The sequence below is a fragment of the Phocoena sinus genome, chromosome 12, assembly GCF_008692025.1.
Source record: "Phocoena sinus isolate mPhoSin1 chromosome 12, mPhoSin1.pri, whole genome shotgun sequence".
In the NCBI taxonomy this organism is placed as follows: Eukaryota; Metazoa; Chordata; class Mammalia; order Artiodactyla; family Phocoenidae; genus Phocoena; species Phocoena sinus.
In genome coordinates, this window is record NC_045774.1 from 20,846,153 (window position 1) to 20,862,149 (window position 15,997).

A 15,997-nucleotide genomic window follows, 5' to 3' on the forward strand; every position below is an offset into this window, starting at 1 on the left:
CAGGCTCTGGAACCCAGCTGAGTCTGAGTTGACAGGGTTAGAGTGAAGTCACTCTCCCCAGCTGTGAGACCCCATCTCTGAACTCTTTGTCGCCATTTCTCCTGCAGTAGCCTTTCCATTCTATTGTTTTTGAGCATTTTTGATATTACCCGAGGCACTCTTCAGTTACACTGAGCTGCCTGCTGGGGCTGTCCAAGTTAAGGTCAAGGTACCCGTTATTATTTGGTTAGCTCTCTGATTACAAAATTGTATAGGTTTTCAGTAGTCTACCCAGCTTTTCCCCCAGCTCGTGCTATTATTGGTGTGAGATTTTGTAGAGAGTGAGGTGGTTCAGAAATGACTAAATTGTCTTTATCTCTATATAAGGTCATTACAATGGACTGAATGTTTATGTCCACCCAAAATTTACATGTTGAAATACTAATGCCAAATGTGATGATATTTGAAGGTGGGGCTTCAGGAGGTAATTAGATCATGAGGGTGGAGCCTTCATGAATGATATTAGTGCCCTTATGAGAAGAGGCCAGAGAACTAGCCAGCTGTTTTTCCTGACACGTGAGAGTACAATGAGAAGTCAGCAGTCTGCAACGTTGAAGAGGGTTCTTACCTGAACCCAAGCATACTGGCATTCTTCTCAAACTCACTTGGAACATTCATCAAGGTAGACCACATAAAACACATCTTAACAAAGTTAAAAGGGTAGAAATCATATGATATCTGCTCTCAGACCACAATGGAATTAGAGTCAATAATAGACAACTGGAAAATTCTCAAAATACATGGAGATTAAACAACAAACTTACACATAATACATAGGTCAAAAAAAATCTCGGGAAATTTAAAAATATTTTGAACTAAATAAAAATGAAAACAACTTATCAAAATATGTTGGATGCAGAGAAAGCAGTGCTTAGAAGGAAATGTATAGCATTGAATGCATATGCTAGGAAGGAAGAATCAATCTGTTTTCATCTTAGGAAACTAGATAAAGAAAAGCAAACTAAATCCTAAGGTATGGAGAAGAAAAGAAGTAATAAGAATTAGAACAGAAATCAATGAAATTGAGAATAGGAAATCAATAGAGAAAAGCAAGGACACAAAAATTGGTTTTATTGAAGAGATCAATAAAATTGATAAGCCTCTAATGAGGCTAACTAAGAAGAGAAGAGGGAGGATACAAATTACTCATATCAGAAATGAAGGGATATCACTTCAGATCCCTTGGACATTAAAAGGATAATAAAGGAATACAATGAACTAAGTGCCCACAAGTTTGGTAACCTGGATGAAATGGATCAACTCTTTAAAAGACAATCTGCTAAAACACAGAAGAAGAAATAGGCAATTGAAGAGGATTTCTCAATTAAAGAATTCAGGTAAATAATTACCTTCCAAAATAGAAAGCACCAGGCCCAGATGGTTTTACTGGTGAATTCTGCCAAACATTTAAGGAAGAAATTATGCCGGTTCTCTATAATCACTTTCAAAGGATAGAAGCAGAGGGATTACTTTTTAACTCATTCAATGAGGCTAGCCTTACCTCAGTAGCAAAACCAATAAGGAATTACAGCAGCATTGTAGGATACAAGTTCATTATACAAAAGTCAGTTGCTTTCCTATATATGCTTTCCTTGTTTCCAATGAACAAGTGGAATTTGAAATTAAGAACACCTTCCTGGGACTTCCCTGGTGGTCCAGTGCATAAGACTCTTGTCTCCCAGTGCAGGAGGCCTGGGTTCGATCCCTGGTCGGGGAACTAGATCCTGCATGCATGCTGCAACTAAGAAGTCCGCGTACTGCAACTAAGAAGTCCGCGTACTGCAACTAAAGATCCTGCATGCTGCAACTAAGACCCCACGCAGCCAAAATAAAAAAACAGCAACGAGAAAACCACCTTCCCATCATTTTTACTGTGAACCTAAAACTGCTGTAAAGAATAAAATATTTTAAAATAAATATTAAAACTATGAAATCTATGAGTTCAGTCACTACTTTAGCTTACCTTTTACCTTTTGATTTTTGAAGTGAGTAGTCTATGTTAAGGTAACGAGGAACAAACATCTTTTCAGAGAATTTGTTCCTTAAACTGAAACTTACTCTTTAATGCAGAAAATAGAATTCCTTATTCATGATTTGACATTCAACCACACAGTAGACTCTTAACACACAGTGAGTAAGATACTTATTGTTCATAAACGGATGTTGTTATTTTAGTGTTAAACATAGATATACAAGGGGTTAGGGACAGAAGGAGGTTGTGGGGAAGGAGGTGGGTGTACTTATGAAAGGATGACATGAGGAATCCTTGTGGCATTCAGTATCTTGGCTGTTGGGGGATCTGTGAGCCTGCAGGTGATAAAATTCTATAGAAGTAAACATAAACACACAAATAAAATGAAACTGGGAAAAATCTCAAAAGACCAATATAGGGCTTCCCTGGTGGTGCAGTGGTTAAGAATCCACCTGCCAGTGCACGGGACATGGGTTCGAGCCCTGGTCTGGGAAGACCCCATATGCTGTGGAGCAACTAAGTCCGTGTACCACGACTACTGAGCCTATGTTCTAGGGCCCGTGAGCCACAACTACTGAGCCCACGTGCTACAACTACTGAAGCCCACATGCTGCAACTTCTGAAGCCTGCGTGCCTAGAGCCTGTGCTCCTCAACAAGAGAAGCCACTGCAGTGAGAAGCCTGTGCACCACAATGAAGAGTAGCCCCTGCTCACTGCAACTGGAGAAAGCCTGCAGGCAGCAGCAAAGACCCAATGCAGCCAAAAATAACTAACTAAATAAATAAATAAATTTTATTTTAAAAAGATCAGTATATTGTATAATATATATGATATATATATACACACATATACTGATTGTGACATTGCACTTCAGTTTTGTGAAATATTACCACTGGGGAAACTGAGTAAAGGATACTAAAGATCTGTCTTTAAACTTCATGTGAATCTGAATTATCTCAATGACGTTACAATTAAAAATGCACACACAACTACTATATAAAACTAATATATAATTTTTATTTTTGTTTTTAGGTTTTTCCCGCCTGATTGACAACATAGTCATCATTGGCTTTTGTAAGTTGATATTTTAATTTCTTTATCCTTCACCTCCAACCTTGTATATTTTCTAATTACATGAGAATATTTTTCTAGGGAACCTGAACAAGAATTAGCGCAAAACCTTCTTTTTATTTGGTTCTTATATTATTTTAAAGATAGTCTCACTTTTTCTCATACCATTAGGTGATAGTTATTTAGAGAAGGTTTGAATTACACATCTTGGGCTGGGGCCATCTGTTTCTTTGGAGTGACTTCCCATCAGGGTTATGATTAGCAGGAGCAAAGTGCCATCTGTGGAGCTGAGGTGGCACATCCATCCATCCCGTTGGACATCACAGTCTTCACCTAGAACATCCTTGTGGCAGATGGTAAGAGGGACACAACATCCTGGGAGAAAGCCACTAATGGGAATGGTTTGACTAATGAGGTATAACAAATTCTGTTTCGTTTATCTGTGAAAATCTGGCAATGAGATGAAATGAAGGGAGAATTGCAGATTGGGAGAATTTAACTTTATTCTCATTTTATCATTTGGAGTAGCTATATGTCTGTTCAGTAACTTTTTCTTGTAGCATATTGAAGAAAAATTTAGATCTCCTGTTTTATGGTAGTTTTTTTAATTCAGTGAAATCTAAACATTTGAAATAGATTTGAACAAACATTTTTAACCTGGGAAATAAATTATCCCCTCTATCACTGAAAACATTTGCAGTATTAAATGGCTAATCCTCTCCACTCCAACCAAACTTTCTTCTTCCTTAGTCTTCCTCATCTCAGTAAATGGCAACTACATTCCTCCAGTTGCTCAGATAGTCTCTGTGGCACCATCATCCTCTCTTCTTTCTGTCATCCCCTATACACCCAGCTGTCAGGAAATACTGTCAGCTCTGCCTTAAATATATCTAGAAGATGACTGCTTTTCACCATGTATTCCACTACCATACTGGTCAAAGCCTTCATCTTTTTATTAAAATAGCCTCCTAACTTGTTTCCCTGCTTTTACACTTTCTCCACTATAACCCATTCTCCAAATGGCAGCCAGATAAATTATTTAAAACTCTTAAGTCTGATCATGTTACTTTTCTGCTCCAGTGACTCCGGTGCCTCTCTTCACAGAGGCTTATCAACTTCTACATGATATGGGCCCCCATTACCTCTGATCTAACCTAACCTTGTACTGCTCCCCCTCACTCACTGCTTTAGCCATACCAATATTCTTGTTCCTACGTTGGGGTTTTGCAATTACTGTTCCCACAAATAGCCACATGACTCACTTCCTTACCTCCTTTAAATCTTTGCAAAATTGTCATCTCCGCATCCAGGCCTTCCCTGACTACCTTATTTCAAATTACCACTGTTTCTCCCTGCCTTACACTCCCAGCACTTCCTATCACTACAATACTTTATTTATTTATTATTATTTTAAAAATAAATTTATTTGTTTTTATTTATTTTTTGGCTGCGTTGGGTCTTTGTTGCTGCATGCGGGCTTTCTGTAGTTGCAGCGAGCAGGGGCTACTCTTTGTTGTGGTGCGCGGGCTTCTCCTTGCAGTGGCTTCTCGTTGCAGAGCACAGGCTCTAGGCACGCAGGCTTCAGCAGTGGCACGTGGGCTCAGTAGTTGTGGCTCGCGGGCTCTAGAGCGCAGGGTCAGTAGTTGTGGTGCACGGGCTTAGTTGCTCCGCGGCATGTGGGATCTTCCCGGACCAGGGCTCGAACCCGTGTCCCCTGCATTGGCAGGCGGATTCTTAACCACTGCACCACCAGGGAAGTCCCAGTACTTTATTTTTTTAACCACCTTCTGTTATATATTTTACTTATCTGTCTCCCTTTCACTTGAAGATGAACTCTACGAGAGTAATAATTTTTGTGTGTTTTGTTTACAAAGATGGGAAAGTGGGATAGGGAAAATGGATTGTATAGTGGTTACTGACTTTGCCTAATACAACCTTCTCTTGTTGCCTCGTGACCACAGAGATAGGTAAGTGAAAAAAGCAACTAAAATCTCAATCATCTGTGTATTTCTAGGATTACTGGGAGAAAAGCTAGGTTTGAAATTTCTTCTGAGAATATACTTCATTTTCTTTTCAGTGCTTGTTTGATTAGAAGTTCTTTGGTAAAAATGAGTAGATATTGATATTTTTAGTAAATGATTCCTAATGCCATTTTGTTACTGAAAATTTAGAGTGTTCTATCAGAATTTAGTTCCAGAAGTGTGCTTTTTAAGAGCTATAAATTAAGAGCAGACAGAATGGTGGCTAGCACAAGTTTTAGAACCAAGTGTAGCCTGGCTTGAATTCTGGCTGTGATTCCAATAAGTACACTATAAGCAAGTTAATGAGGCTTTCTTAGCCACAGTTTGTCTTTTATAGAATTGAAATAATAATAGTTGTGAGGCTTATGAGGATTAATTGAGGTGATAGACCTGGCCATTAGCAACATTCAGTAACTATTAATCCTTTAATTTGATATTGCTCAGTTTTATAAGCTTGAGATACTAGTAATAAATTATTTTACAGTGTACTTTGTAGAGAAGACAGTCTTTTATAATTTATGTCATTACATATAGTAAATTTTGAAAAAAATTATGTATATTTTATGGAAGAGAAAATGACTAGGAGACATGAGCTGCTCTGTAATGTGACCCCAGAAAATTTTTTGCATTTTTTGTGATCTCTACACTTTAGCAATGTGGAGAGGATGAAATGAGATAGTGTTGATTTGTCAGTACTTCTTTAAAAATATAAAACATTAATGCAAATGTAAGGAATTAGAATATCGTACTGAGGGGACTTCTACCATGACTTCCAGTCATGATGTAGTAACAGGAACTGGATTTATTATCCTTCCTTAGCAAAACAAACAAACAAACAAAGCCCCATAAAATATTTGAAACAAAGGTTTTCAAACATTGGGTGACAAGTGGCATAAGACAGTTAACCCTGAGATAAAGGAAACAAATGATGTGCCCAAGGCCACAGTGTAAGAGGGGAACCCAGACACAGCTCAGTAGTCACCCTGAATTGAGGTGATTAAACTGGCAATTCAGGGAGGTTGAAGCAGCTAGAATTTGCAGGACAGAGGACCAGAGAGAAGAGAGCTCTGGAGATCTTCAGAGGGTTCCCTTGGAGTCTTCAGCTGAGTGCTGATTGGTGCGTGCTTACGAGAGAACTACCCAAGGCTTGGAGAAAAACCACTGGGAAGGGAAGGTTAGCTCATGTAGGGCTGGGAAGTGTGCATCCCCACCATTCAGAGTAGAAAAACTTTGTAATACAAGTGGCATTAGACGGAATGCTCAGAAGGGTATTGCCTCAGTGGTGAGGCAAAATTAGCCCTAGACTAAAGGCTGCCCTGATCCTACCTAAAAAATCTTAAAAGTGGGAATTCCCTTGTGGTCCAGTGACTAGGACACAGGTTTTCATTGCTGTGGACCTGGGCTCGATCCCTGATTAGGGAACTGAGATCCCACAAGCTGCACTGTGCGGCCAAAAAAAACAAAACAAAAAAAATCTTAAAAGTAAGCCATTAAAGAGGAATCATAACACTTTTTTAGTAAAGGGCCAGATGGAAAATACTTTAGGCTTTACAGGCAATATGACCTCTGCTGCAACTACTTAGCTCTGCCATTGTAATGTTAAAGCAGTCATAGACAATATGTAAATGAATGGGGGTGGCTGTATTCTAATAAAACTTTATTTACATAAATAGACTCTGGGCCAAATTTGGCTTGTGCACCATAATTTGCAGACTTCTGGTTTACAGGGTCACACTGTGGGACTTCCTTGGCCGTCCAGTGGTTAAGACTCCACGGTTCCATTGCAGGGTGCACGGGTTAGACCCCACATGCCGCATGGCACGGACAAAAAATTAAAATAGAAAAGAAAAGGGTCAAATTGTTTCTAGTCACTTAACTCCAACTCAGAACAAAGCTCAAGAATATATAAAGAAACACAAAATATCCAGCACCTAACAAGGTAAAGTACACAATGTCTAGCATTCAATCAAAATTTACCAGATATGCAAAGAAACAGGAAAATTCAATAGTAAGAGAAAATTCAATCAATAAAAATAGACTCAGAAATGAAACAGATTTAATAAACAAAGATATTAAGTTAATAAACATTTTATTTAAGTAATTTAATAAGATTTTAATAACATTCACTAAATGAAGATTTAAAAACATTAGTATAACTAAGTTTTGTATGTTCAGGATAATAGAGGAAGCATAAATTTGTTAAGAAAAGACATAAAAGCTATAAAACGACCCAAATTGATCTTCTAGAGACAACATAAACATCTGAGATGAAAAATACACTGGATAGGATTAACAGCGGACTAGACACTGCAGAAAGAAAGATTGCAAGAACTTGAAGACACAGCAATAGAAATTACACAAAATAAAACACACACACAAAAATCCTGGGGAAAAAAGCCCATCAGTGAGCTGTGGGATAACTTTAAACAGCCAAAACTATTGTGTAATTAGAGTCTCCAAAGGAGGGAGGGAACAGAAAAAAAACTTTTTAAAATAATGGCTGAAAATTTGCTAGATTTAATGAAAACCATAAGCCCACAAATCTCAGAAGCTCAATGAAAAGCTAGCAATTACCAAAAAAAAAAAAAAAAAAAAGAAAATGAAGAAAATGACACCAAGGCACAACATTAATCAGATAATTTAAAACCAGTAATAACGAGAAAGATTTTAAAGTAGCGAACGGAGAAACTATAAATTTAGAGGAACAGAACGACAGCAGACTTTTCATCAAAAGCAAAGCAAGCCAGAAGACAGTGGAGCAATGTCTTTAATGGAAGAAAAAACTGTTAACCTAGAAATCTATAGCTAATGAAAATATTTTTCAAAAAAGGTAGTGAAATAAAGACATTTTCAGACATTCAAAACCTTAAGGAGTTAGTCACCATTAGACCCACACTACAAGAAATGTTAAAGCCCTCAGGAAGAAAGAAAATAATACCAAGTGGAAATAAAGAGCACCAGAAATGGTAAACACCTGGGTAAATGTATAAGGTTTTGCTTTTTAAAATTTAAATCTTTTTAAAAAGGTAATCATTTAGGGCTTCCCTGGTGGCGCAGTGGTTGGGAGTCTGCCTGCTAATGCAGGGGACACCGGTTCGAGCCCTGGTTTGGGAAGATCCCACATGCCGCGGAGCAACTACGCCCGTGAGCCACAACTGCTGAGCCTGCGTATCTGGAGCCTGTGCTCCACATCAAGAGAGGCCGCGCTAGTGAGAGGCCCGCGCACCGCGATGAAGAGTGGCCCCCACTTGCCACAACTAGAGAAAGCCCTCGCACAGAAACGAAGACCCAACACAGCAAAAATAAATAAATTAATTAATAAACTCCTACCCCCAACATCAAAAAAAAAAAAAAAAAAAGGTAATCATTTAAACAAAATAGTAATAGTGGAGTTGGGGTTTATAACATATAAAAGGTGTGACAATAATTGCACAAAGGTCAGGAGGGAAAAAAATTGAAATATAATGTTAAAGTTTTTTTTACTATATGTGAAGAAGTACAGTATCCCTTAAAGGGATATTGTAATAAGTTAAGGATATAACCATAAACCCTAAATCAACACTAAAGCATAAAAAATAGTCATAAGACAAAGGAGATAAATCAGAAAAAAAAATAGTTCAAAAGAAGGCAGGGAAAAAGGGAAAAGGGAATGGAGAACAGATGGGACAAAGACAAAAAAAAAAAAGCAAGGTGTGACATTTCAACCTAACCATATCAATAATCACATTAAGTATAAATGGTCTAAATACTCTCAGTAAAAGGCAAAGAATATCAGATTAGGTTCAAAAAGAAAAAGCAAACAAGGATTAACTCTATGCTGCCTGCAAAAAAAGTGCATAACATATATATAAAGATAAATAGATTACAAGCTAAAGGATGGAAAATAATATACACTTCAGCACTAATTTTTTAAAAAGCCTGCGGACTTCCATGGTGACTCAGTGGTTAAGAATCTACCTGCCAATGCAGGGGACACAGGTTCGATCCCTGGTCTGGGAAAATCCCACATGCCGTGGAGCAACTAAGCCCGTGTGCCACTACTACTGAGCCTGAGCTCTAGAGCCCGTGTGCTGCAACTACTGAAGCCTGCACACCTAGAGCTCATGCTCCGCAACAAGAGAAACCACTGCAAAGAGAAGCCCGTGTACTGCAATGAAGAGTAGCTCCCACTCGCTGCAACTAGAGAAAGCCTGGGCGCAGCAACGAAGACCCAACACAGCCAAAAAAAAAAAAAGCCTGGAGTGGGGACTTCCTTGGTGGTCCAGTGGTAAAGAACCTGCCATGCAATGCAGGGGATGTGGGTTCAATCCCTGATCGGGGAACTAAGATCCCACATGCCAGGGGCAACTAAGCCCATGCACCACAACTACTGAGCTCGCGTGCCTCAATGGGAGAGTCCATGTGCTGTGGACCCTGCGTGTCACAACTACAGAGCCCATGTGCCCTGGAAGCCCGTGTGCCACAGCGAAAGATCCCTTATGCCTCAAAAAAGATCCTGCATGCCACAACTAAGACCCGATGCAGCTAAAAAAAAAAAAATAGAAGAAAATAAATAAGTTTTAAAAAAAAAAACCTGGAGTGGCTATATTAATATCAGACAGGGTAGAAATTAGAGCAAAGAATATTGCCAGGGAGAAAGAGGGTTCTTTCATAATGATAAAGTGGTAAATTCTTCAAAAAAAATCCTCTTAAATATTTATGCACCTAATAACAGGGTTTCAGTATATACAGGGAGAAATAGACACATCCACAAATGTAGTCAGATTTCAGTACCCTCTCTGAACAGATACATCAAGTAGATAACAAACCAATAAAGATATAGAAGGTTAAAACACCACTATCAACCAGCTTGACCTAATTGACAGTTATAGAACACTCTACCCAACAAAAGCAGAATACACATTCTTTTCAAGCATGCCCAGAACTTTATCAAGATAGACCATATTCTGGGTAAAAAAAAAACAAGACAATTAATTTAAAAGGGTTTAAATCATACAAAGATTAAATCAGAACAGAAAGGTATCTGGAAAAGTATCTTATAACTGAACAACACACTTCTAAATAACCCAGGGGCACATTCTAGGCCATACAGAACATGTTACATTTCAAAGAATGCCAGTCATACGAAATACATTCTCAGACAACAGTGGAAATGAAGTTAATAACAAAAAGTTAGTGTAAAAATTCTCAAATATTTGGAAATGAACACAGTTCTAAATAATGCCTGCTGCATCAAAGAAGTCTCACGAAATATTTTAAAATATTTTAAAATAAAGTGAAAATATAGTCTAAAAATGTGTGGGATGCAGCTAAAATAGTGCTTGGAAGGAAATTTATAGCATTAAATGTTTATATTAGAAAAAAACCTAAAATCAATAATTGAAGTTTCTACCTTATGAAACTAGAGAAGAGCAAATTAAACTTAAAGCAAGCAGAAGAAAGTAAATAATAAAAATTAGAGAAGTCAACAAAATTGAAAATAGGAAAATGATAAAGAAAAATCAACAAAACGGAAAGCTGGTTTCTTTGAACAAGATTAATAAAATGATAAACATATAGCGAGGCTAACCAAGGATAAAAGAGAGAAGACATAAATTACCAGTATCAGGAAGGAAAGAGGAGCCATGACTACTGACCTCATGGATTTTACAGGGCTAATGAGAGAATACTACAATCTCTACCCACAAATTTGAGAACTTAGATGAAATGGACCAAATCCTAGAAAGATACAAACTACCAAAACTCCCTCAGGGAGAAATAGATTACCTGAACAGCTCTGTATCTATTAAAGACATCAAATTAATAGTATATATTAAAAACAAACAATACCACCACCACCACCAAAAACCTTCCAGAAAAGAAACCCAGACCCAAATGGTCACACTGGTGAATTTTACCAAATAACCCATGTGACATAAATGAAAAGGGTAATTGGGAAGTATTTTCAACTGAATGGAAATGAAACATTTCCAAATAATTAGGATGCAACTATAGCGGTGCTTAGAGGGAAACTTATAGCACTAATAATCTATATTAGGAAAGAACAGTCTCAAATTAATAGCTCAAGGTAAGGGATTGTTAAAATTGCCTTCAAATATCTGAATGTGTTTTGTTAAAAAATATGTTTGTTTCATATTGTTGGAGAAGACAATTAGAGGTGGTTATAAAAAGGCAATTCTTAGCCCTTCATAAGAAAGAAATAACCATCAAACTTCCACAGCTATGGACTGAGTTTCTTTAGTGAGACATGCTTCCTTAGACATTCTTTTTTTTTTTTTTTTTTTTTTTTTTTTTGGTACACGGGCCTCTCCTGTTAAGGAGCACAGGCTCCGGAGGCGCAAGCTCAGCGGCCATGGCTCACGGGCCCAGCCGCTCCGCGGCACGTGGGATCCTCCCGGACCAGGGCACGAACCCGTGTCCCCTGCGATGGCAAGCGGACTCTCAACCACTGTGCCACCAGGGAAGCCCTCCTTAGACATTCTTGAGGGTTCTTCCCAACTATTAATTTCTGAGATAAATGGTAGTGAAGGAAAAAAAAAAATTTCTCAGTGTTAATAGGCTATAGATAAACAAGCACATTTAAACTGATGTGTTATATAGTAGGTAATGCAATGTAAGAATGAGCAGTAATTTTTAAAAATCACAGAAATATAGAATTAGAAGGAGCCTTAAGTGGTGTTGAGTCAAAGAACAGTGGCCTCAATTCCCTGCCTTTTTAAATATCAAAACAGTGGATAAAAAAAATTTTTAGAGGGGGAACCATTGAAGTTTGCAGATCAGCAAAAGCAGCGAAGGACAACTAAATCACTGAATGACATATTCAGAATTCAGAGAAAATCCCATGAAGCTCAAGAACAACCAAGAATATTCTAGACGTGCTTGTGTACTAGGTAAAAGTTGGATAAATGCCATCTACTTTCAAAGCCTTTTCTGGCTCTCCAAGACTTACTGGCCTGTCTCTGTCTTCCCATAGTATTTTGTACACTCTGCACTGTAGCATCTACATACCATCATCTATCAATAAGGGGTCATGAAAAATGAGACAAGGAGTTAAAAAGTAAGGTTTGCCTTTTATCACTGGCAGTCTTTTCTTGTGCTAGAAAGTTAATCCATGTTCTCCTAGTGAGTAGCATGAGGGTCAAATGAAGTAAGACATGTATTCTTTGAAAACTTTAACGCACTAGCTACATAAAACAAGTATTCCTATTAGGTATTTTTCTCTTCATGTGGCAATAGTCTGTGAATTTCTGCCTAACACCAATACATTTCTACTTAAAATGGTTAAACGGCAAGAAGTAGAACTGATTGTACAGAAAAACAACATTGCTGCTTTATAGCAACCATGGACTTGCCTCAGTTTTTTTTTTTTTAAGACCAATTAGTGTTTCTATTTTGTATAGTAGCTTATCTTTTATGACAGTTTGATCTTGGTTTATTACTTGGCCCCATAAAATCCTAGACTTGAGTGCTAAATTTTTAGTGCTAGAGGGAACCATGTAATCTAGAGGCTGAAAGTTAAATTGTGTGTCTTTTTATTGAAAAGGAAGCATTTTCCCCCTTTTCACAAGTTTTATATTGGTTTGATTTTCAACATCAATGATAATAGCTACCATTATTGAGCATTTCTTATATGCTAACACTGCTCTAGCTGCTTTACACAGGTTATCTAATTCTGTCCTTTGCAAGCCCTATGAAAGAAGGTATTATTCCTCTTTTACAGATGAGGAAACCGAGGTTCTGGAAATACTGTTAAATTGCTTAATTTACAAAACTACTAAAAGGTGACACTAAAATTTGAATGTGAACCTGACACCAGAGTCCGTACTCTTAAACACTGCCTCCTTGAATGAGCGGTACGATGCATTGGGCTTAGAAATAGATTCTTATTACTTATTTAATACAATTACGGAGAATGTCAGTGAATAATTACATGCAGAGGTGGTAGCTAGGGGCAAAGGAAACAGCATGAGATTTAGAAACAATATTTAAAGTTGTGACTCATATACTTATTTGTTCTGTGACTTTGGCAAATCAATTTATTACCTCTCTTGAGGCTTTTTTCCTCATTCAAAAATAGAAATTCCTAAAACCACCTATCTCAGATGGTTATGGTGAAGATCAAATTGATGTTTCTAAGTGCTTTGTAAATGCTTTTGAAAAGTATATAAGTGAATTGATGAGTATATGTCATCATTTGCCATAGCCTTTCTTCGAGTAGTAAATTTTCTGACTGCTTTTAAAAAATAATTTGATTTATAGAAACGTAGCGAGTTTCCAAAGCAGCTCTATTGAATTAGAGTGATCTGTTATAGAAGGAGGTTATACTCCTAAGACCAGCTTTCTTCGATGAAGTACATCGTTTTTGAGGAACGATTATTTCACAATACTTCGTAAAGGAATTCTTCACGGATGTTTCTGTCTCCATTTTGGAAGAGTAGGGAGACACAGAGGCCAAAGTGAATCAGTGCCAGAGTCAGCTTTGAGGTTCCTAATATAACTGTCACACTGAGCCTACCAAGAATTCCACTACCTTTCCTGTGCAGTTGGGAGTTCTGTATTTTCTAAGTTTATTTCTGTCCCAGTTTGAGAAAAGTGAAAGTCTTTACCTTGAGGACTGTTCAGTACCCTATACAAAATGGCATCTTTGGCAGTCAAATGAATAATCAATGAATGGACCCCCCAGGTCAGTCCCGAAGCTCCTAAGATGGGCACGTGGGAAGGTTGTGTTCTGTGTCATGGAGTGAGTTCTCCATACCTTTCATTCCAGTATTGTTTATTTTCTTTTTGGTTTAGGAATTTTGAAACTTAACCCATCTATTCCCATGTTTACTCAGGATTAGCAGCAGAAATGGAGTGGAGCACAATAAAATGAACGCATTTTGTTACGGGCTCTCGTGAGCGCGGTGTCAAAGTAGCAGTTCGGAATTCAGTGGAGACTTTGGAAATCTTTAAATTCTGTGTGTTCAGTGTAGGTAACGAATCAGGATAATCCACCTTCTTTCCTAGTCCCTCTGGTTCTCCCCTCCCCCCTCGCTAACCCTCTTCACTCACATGCGCGTGCGTGCGCGCGCGCGCGCGCACACACACACACACACACACACACACACACACACACCCCTCATTCACCCACAGACTGTCATTTAAGAGCTTGGATTACCAGTTTCGGTGATTACCTAGCTCACACCAAAAAGCTAACTGTTCTGTCTCTGTTCGTGTTTGTGTTTTGCAAACAGAATTTATGCAAACGGAGTCTCTCTTTAGGTCGCGTGGCCTTCTCTGGAGATGAGGCCTGATGGAAGCCCCAGGAGTTACAGCTCTCAGTTCATCATACGGTAGTAGTTTACTGGGTGTGAACCAAGAAGGGCAGTGCGTGTAGCAGGCCTCCTATCATCAGCAGAACCATTAGGTTGAGAATAGAGTGTCCCGGTGGTGTAGGTATGGTGACACGAAAGAAACTGCAGATTAAGTGAGACCATTGCTTGTGGGATTGCAGGGTGGAGAAAGAAAGGGAGAGTGAGCGGGCCTAGTTTATTTATGGAATGTCGGGGGGCCGTCGTGGCTCAGCGGGCCCTAGAAGCGGAGGACTTCCCTCAGCGCTTGTTTTCTCCCTCTGACCTTGGATGAACTAGCGAGCAGTATATTATGCCGGGTGATTGTGCTGGTCTGTCATGGTTAGCATTCTGGACTGTCACTGGAATGTAGGAAACGGATGAATTTGAATTGAACCATGAGGTGGTCTGCCGGCCCTCTCCTTGTCTCGAGGAAACCTGTCGCTGTTTGTCTGGGCCTGGCCTAATGAAAGCAGTGGAGGGAAAGAGAGGTGGGCCTTTGATCTCTTTGTTGCAGCTGCTCCCTGGGAACTCACTGAAATCAATGCCCTGTTTTCCTGAAGGAATGAATGGCTCTGCCTGACTAGCTTTGTGAAACCGTGGGGGAATTCACTGCCTCTGTTTATTGACAGCTGAAAAGGAGCACATGGGGTGGAATGGACCTTCTTGTGAAAACCAGGCACAGGGAAAATGAGACCTCAGTTTAACACAGAGGAATTTGGAAATTCACCCCAAAGGAGACGTGGTTTCTCGTGCTTACATTAGAATTACTTAAGTTTGGGGCTAGTGTGTAATGGACAATGGAGGTTCTGTCACAACTGTGTTATAAGCAGGAATATGATATGCATAATAAATGATGTTAAGTAGAAGTTGATTCAATACCCTCCTTATTTTTTTTAAACACAGAAGTAGAGAAAGACAAATATTAAGCATGATATAATCAGGTGATTCTTTTATTTTTGCTTTAAGAAGAAGAGAAAAAAATTGATACTTATTTTAGGCATTGTTAATATGATATCACTGTCTCTAGAATGTGTCTTTCATTCATTCATGTTTCAAAACATCTCTGAACTTTGTATCTGTTTCATTCACGTAGGTGTTTGTGCTGTTCTGGATTGTGTGTGTTGGGTGGAAATACTACAAATCAATCACGTTTAGTTTTAAAATGTTTATTCTTGGGATCTTATAACTGGAAGTCTGTGTCAAACATCAATGAAACTGGCTTGTAGACCAATTTAGCACTTGCGATGAGAACGGTTCACAAATCCTAAAATTACTGTCTTACTTTTGACAACACAGTAAAGAAAATGTCGAGTTTATCACAAGGAAACATCACCATACCTTCTTTTATCTCTCCCCTCACTTGCTTGATTTCCGAGAAAGAATTTATTGCTTTTTCCTTTGGCCCTCAGCCCTTTGTGCACACCTCTATTATAACACTTAACACATTGCCCTGTAGCTCTTGGTTTAGGTGTATTCTTTTCGCTGGAAGTAAAGCAGCTGTGTCGTATTCATTTTTATATCTCCAAACCCAGCAAAGCTCTTGGCTCAGTGAATGTGAGCTG

At 38.5% G+C, this 15,997-nt stretch overlaps 1 protein-coding gene across 11 annotated transcripts in view; it reads left to right on the top strand.

The window, feature by feature from the left end:
* PLAGL1 (PLAG1 like zinc finger 1) overlaps nt 1-15,997 on the top strand; it is a 101,626-nt gene that overhangs the window by 52,473 nt on the left and 33,156 nt on the right. For all 11 annotated transcript variants that reach the window (XM_032651332.1, XM_032651336.1, XM_032651333.1 and 8 more), the window contains one exon: nt 3,044-3,085. The gene's annotated coding sequence lies outside the window, so the exon portion shown is untranslated. The remainder of the gene's footprint in view (nt 1-3,043; nt 3,086-15,997) is intronic.